Source organism: Telopea speciosissima, chromosome 11, assembly GCF_018873765.1.
Source record: "Telopea speciosissima isolate NSW1024214 ecotype Mountain lineage chromosome 11, Tspe_v1, whole genome shotgun sequence".
Classification (NCBI taxonomy): Eukaryota; Viridiplantae; Streptophyta; class Magnoliopsida; order Proteales; family Proteaceae; genus Telopea; species Telopea speciosissima.
The window spans coordinates 40,919,081-40,924,418 of record NC_057926.1 but is presented as its reverse complement, the minus strand read 5'-3'; the positions used below and the strand labels follow the sequence as shown (position 1 = coordinate 40,924,418).

Sequence of the window (5,338 nt, the reverse complement as noted above, 5' to 3'; positions counted from 1 at the left end):
TTAGGCTATAGCATCCAATAGAGGAATGTTCACCTGAACTTGTTTAAAAACATCCCAAATTTCCTCCACAGAAGGAGACTTCTTGCTAACCAACCTATTTGGGAAAGGGGCAGGTGGGGTATAAACTCTTTCAAGGGTAGTCTCTTTCACGTTCTCAACAGAATCATCTTTGATTTCCTCAACCAAATCATCTGGAATTATTTCAGGTTCATCAGACGAATCAAGAATAGTAGGCACTTCAATGGCCTCATTAAAAGGGCGAGAATCAACAGGAGTATAAGATGGTAGAGATTTAGGTGTACTAATCTGTTGATACTCATGGCCACTCCGTAAAACATATATTGCATTTACCTTGCTGAAGGGCCCTTGATGTTATTGGCCTTGAACAACATTGAGTGGAGGAGCTTGGGTATCTAGCTGATTACGAACCTGATGCCTAGGATTTGACTTAGGTTGGCTAAGTAACTTTCCTGTTTCCCTCTCATGTAAGATTGTGACAATCTGAGTGAGCTGTCTCTCCATATTATTTTGGTTTGTCATGAGAAGGGCTATCTTGTTGTCTATCTCATTCAGTCTTGTTGCCTTTCCTGTATTGGAATACCCTGAGGGTTGCTGATAATGTGCAAGGAGAGGAAACCTAGCAGAATTAATAGAATGTCCTAGATGAGGACGAGGGGGGAAGGGGTGAGGAGACATACTTTGGCTTTGTGGTGCAAAGTTGGGCTTTTGGAGACCAAGCTGGCCTTGATGGTTAAAGTTGGATGGGCCTGCTTGGTTCCCTTAATTTCAGGAGAAATTGGGGTGATCTCTCCATCCTGGATTGTAAGTATTGTTATATGAGTTATTTTGGTAGAGAGCACTTACATTTTCAGTGCTGAAATTGCCCACAAAGGTGTTGGGGTATTCTTCCAAAAGATGTCCAGGGGTTTGGCACCAACTGCATATTGACACATGATTGACCTGGTTGACCTGGTTGACCTAGTTAACCGGTATAAACTCTTTAAGAACTATGGACTCCAACCTTTTTATGAGGCTGTCAAGTTTGGCCTCCTTGGCTAGCATACCCTCAATAAGATACCCCTTAGTGGTCCTTTCAGTCTCTTGGGAAGATTCTCACTCCGTAGTCTTATCAGTCAAGTTGGTTAAGAATGTCCATGCATCATTTTCCTCAGAAAAAGAAGTAAAGCCTGTAGGACACATGGACTCTACAAGTTGCTTAGTCTGAAAGTAAATACTCTCATAAATAATTTGACATAGCTGCCACAAGTCAAAACCATGGTGAGGGCATTCTAAGAGGATGTCCTTGAATCTTTCCATAAATTTAGAAAAGGACTCTTGTGGTTTTTGCCTAAACTGGAGTATGTCACTCTTGAGTTTATTGGTCTTGTAAAGAGGAAAAATTTTTCTCAAGAAGGCAAAGGTGAACTCATCCCATGTATTAATAAAATTTATTGGCAGTCTATAGAGCCACTTCTTGGCCTAGTCTTTCAGGGCAAATGGTATAAACCTAGGACTAACTACATCATCAATCAAATTCTGGACCTTAATTAGAACACAGACCTCTTCAAATTCCCTAAGAAAGAGATATGCATCTTCATTGGCTATCCCATGGAAGTGGGGTAGCATGCTAATGAAGTTGGTCTTGAGTTCATAATTATTTTCTGTAACAGGTGGTAAGTTGATGCAAGAAGACTGTGCAACCCTAGTAGGGTAAAACCTATCCTTAAGAGTCTTGGATTATTGGTCACCCATGGTCAAAGGTGGGATCAAGGATAGTAGAGAAGGTGGTATTCTAATAAGATGGTTACTTGAATCATGAGTCCACACCGAAGCCACCTAAATAGATATAAGGTCTCCTTTAGAAAATTAAAGAAAAATAAAAGACTTAGAAAGAATCACCAAAAACAAGAGGGAGTCCAAGGTGTTGGGTAACCTAGAGGGGGGTGAATAGGTTACCACTAGTGGATTTTGCCTCTTTTTCGATTGGTTGCACACTTATATTAAATATAAAAAGCAGAAGTAAATGAGGCACAAGATTTATAGTGGTTCGGCTAACTTAGCCTACATCCACTCCTCTCAACCTTGAGAGAATTCCACTAGTATTTCCCTTTCAATACAATAGGTGGGGAAATGACACATTTACAACTCTTTTTAACAGGATAAGAGGATCCTTACAATCTTAGTTCCAGGACAAGAGTATCCTTTCAATCTCTTAAGGATGAGAGGGTCCTTGTACTAATCTAAGTACAGTCTAGATTAATACAACAATGCTTTATCAAATCAAAAGCATAAACAAGTAAATACAATAGAAGTTTGGTATAAATACCTATCAAAGAGTAGTGACACTTTTACCCTTTGAGTGATGGTGCTCAATGATATGAATGAGAGTGATGCACCTTGAGTCTCCTAGATGACTCTCCTTGATGGCATGAGTTGGAGAGAGTGGAGAGTTAAGAGCTTGGTAATATCTTTTTGAAGAGCTTAAATTGAATAATTTAGCTCAATGATAAATTCTCACTTTTGTACTTTCTCAAATGTACTATGCACTTTTTCTATCAAAAGATGTATTTTGTTCCTTGTTTGGATGTGTTTTATAAAGCCAAAAGTTGGAGTTTGTTTGTTCTCCAACGGATATAAAACTGTCATATTTTTAGACTGTCGGTCGACCGATAGATCTGTCGGTTGCAACCGACAGGCTACTGGAAACAGGTCTGTATTTTTTATATTTTGTAGGTCGACCGACAGTTTTCTGTAGGTCGACCGACAGACAGTTATCCTAATTTTTGATTGTCTGTCAAGGGGATTTTTGGTCCAGCTTGCTTGGGGACTTCATAGGTTTTTGTCTAACACTTTAATGGCCATGTTTCTTGAGTCTAGGGCATGGGAATGAGTTCCTCCTAGGGTCTCTTACATGTGAATGCAATGTGTGTGTAATGTGATATGTACATGTAATGAAATGTGTTCTAATGCACTTGAATCTTCTTGGAGAGTCTTTGTCTTGTTAATTCTTGGCTTCCTTTAGAAGATGTTCCTCAATCTTCAAATTTCTTCTTTTCCTTAACTCTTCTGTTGTGAGCTCCGTTGATCAAGTCTTTCCTGGATGCTTGATGCTCCCAACGTCTGACTATGAAGTTTGCTTAAAGATTGGAATATTAGTATTAATCTTAATGTTTGTTATCATCAAAATTAGTTTATGGAGGAATGTGTTTTCCAACAATCTCCCCCTTTTTGATGATGACAAACATGTGATTCAAAATATGCATTACTCATGTATGTATGCAATTCAAGATAAATATGTATTATCATACATCATATGATTATTTGAATCATAATTCAAGGTAAAGATAAATATGCATTATCACATAATATGTAGATAAATATGCATTATCACATAATATGAATATTTGAATCATAATAACGTCTCCCCCTTTTGTCAACACAAAAAGGAGGTGTAGAGCATGAACAAGCACAAACAATCTTAGGGTGGCTCCCCCTAAGCCAGTGCTGGTAACCATGAACAAGCAAAAACAATCTTAGGGTGGCTCCCCCTAAGAAAATGACTTCCTGCATGGTTAGAAGAACAGAGAGAAAATAATATGAAGCCCAATAAAGTGTTAATTTTAAAAGCATCACATGCTTCAAAATAGAAGTTCCATGTTTTAAAAGTATGCCATAAAAGTACAGATCAAGAGTTCTAATATAAAGTCGAGTGATGTCAACTATCTCTCTTGGGGAGGAGGAGGAAAGAAATGCAGATTGAGACGTTGTAAGATCACTTGGTTCTCTGTTGGATGCGAAGAATCTCTTCTTGATCTTTGTGGAGAGAGGTGAAGTGATCATCAAATCCCTTCAGCGGGTGTCAAGTTGTTGGCGAAAACTTGAAAATTCTTCTCTGGTGACATAGTCCCCGAGGGTTCACCAACATAGTCTTCATCCTCACTGCCGTCCTCTTCTTGTGACTCGCTGTCGTCACGTGACATGTTGGGTAGCTCGCTTCCTTCGGGCTTGGTGTGAGGGAGGAGCCGCAACAAATCCCAGCTTCATCTTCTTGATGGTGGATGAGTCGATGTCAATCATCTTTGGGTCAATGAATTCCCCGAGAGATCCACTTCATGGAACTTAAGGATGGCGTTATGAGTCCGCCATATGGAAGGTTTCCCCTATAATGAGGTATGCACGAGTATTCCATGGTCTTCATAATCACATATGGAAGATTGATAGGATTGGCGGTGACAAGACACCAAGTAATGTAGGCTTGAAAGGGATTGACTTGGTCTCTATGGCCTCCTTTGGGCAAGATGTTGTAGCCGACAATGAAGTGATCATCCTGGGTAGTTCATGAAGTTTTATAGCTTTAACAGTTGGTTCAAACCCAACATAGTCTTTCATGATGGCACCATAAATTTCATCAACATTCATAAAGGTTTTGGCATCCCCTTTGGGAGGAAGATAGCTCATATCTCCTAATGTGGGAATTCCCATGATCTCTCCTAGATCTTCATAAGTGAACATGATGGGAACACCCTTTACTAGGGATGTGATGGCAAGCCTACCATCCACTATTTGGGTTCTCGGTTTACGATAAAAGTGTACGGCAAGGTCGGGATAGCAGGGATCAACATAAACTAAGGTATTTTCCCAACCCAAATATTTGAAATATTCTTCAATGTCATAGTCAAGAAATTGAGAAACTCTTACAGTTCTTTCCTTGTCAACCTTTCTCTTCTCAAATCTTCCCCAGAGAATGGAGGCTTCTTCTGAGATGAAGAGAGACTTGTCATATGCTGCGAGCTCTCTCCAACTTTGGCTTTCTTCTTTGGTTGCTTGCCCTTGCTTTGCTTTGGAGCCATTTGAAACCTAGGGCTTTAGAGAATAGAGAGAAATAGAGATTTTTGGGTTGGAAGTGGGTAGATTGTGTAGGAAGAGTGATTTGGGGCTTGGATTTGGTGAAATCTCAAGGGATTTTGCAGGGTTTTGCCTTGGAGTTCAGAGAAAAAAGGGTTTTGGAGAGGAGGGGTCTCGAACAAAAGAGGAGGGAAGTGAAAAAAATCCTCTTGGTTCTTGTTTAAAAACGAAATTTTTTCGTGTCGGTCGACCTACACGAGTCTGTGGTCGACCGACGGTCAAAACAGGATTAATGGGATTTTAGCCCGAATTCTCTAACAACCTGATTTTTGGGCTTTTTGAGGATTTCACTTTACTCAAAAGGGTTGCAAATCCGAGTTCTCTCCTCAAATAGCAGAATCTCTCTTCACTTAATGGCTTGGTGAGTATGTCCAAGTTGTTTTTCGGTTTCAATGTATTTTAGAACAATTTCCCCTTTTTGAACTGTGTCTCT

The 5,338-nt window shown here is 39.7% G+C and overlaps 1 non-coding gene across 1 annotated transcript; it reads left to right on the top strand.

Annotated features, from left to right (window-relative positions):
• Positions 1-1,270: 1,270 nt before the first annotated feature.
• Positions 1,271-1,377, top strand: LOC122646942. The gene has a single exon (XR_006330743.1). It is a non-coding gene; the product is annotated as a small nucleolar RNA R71 (small nucleolar RNA).
• Positions 1,378-5,338: the final 3,961 nt, after the last annotated feature.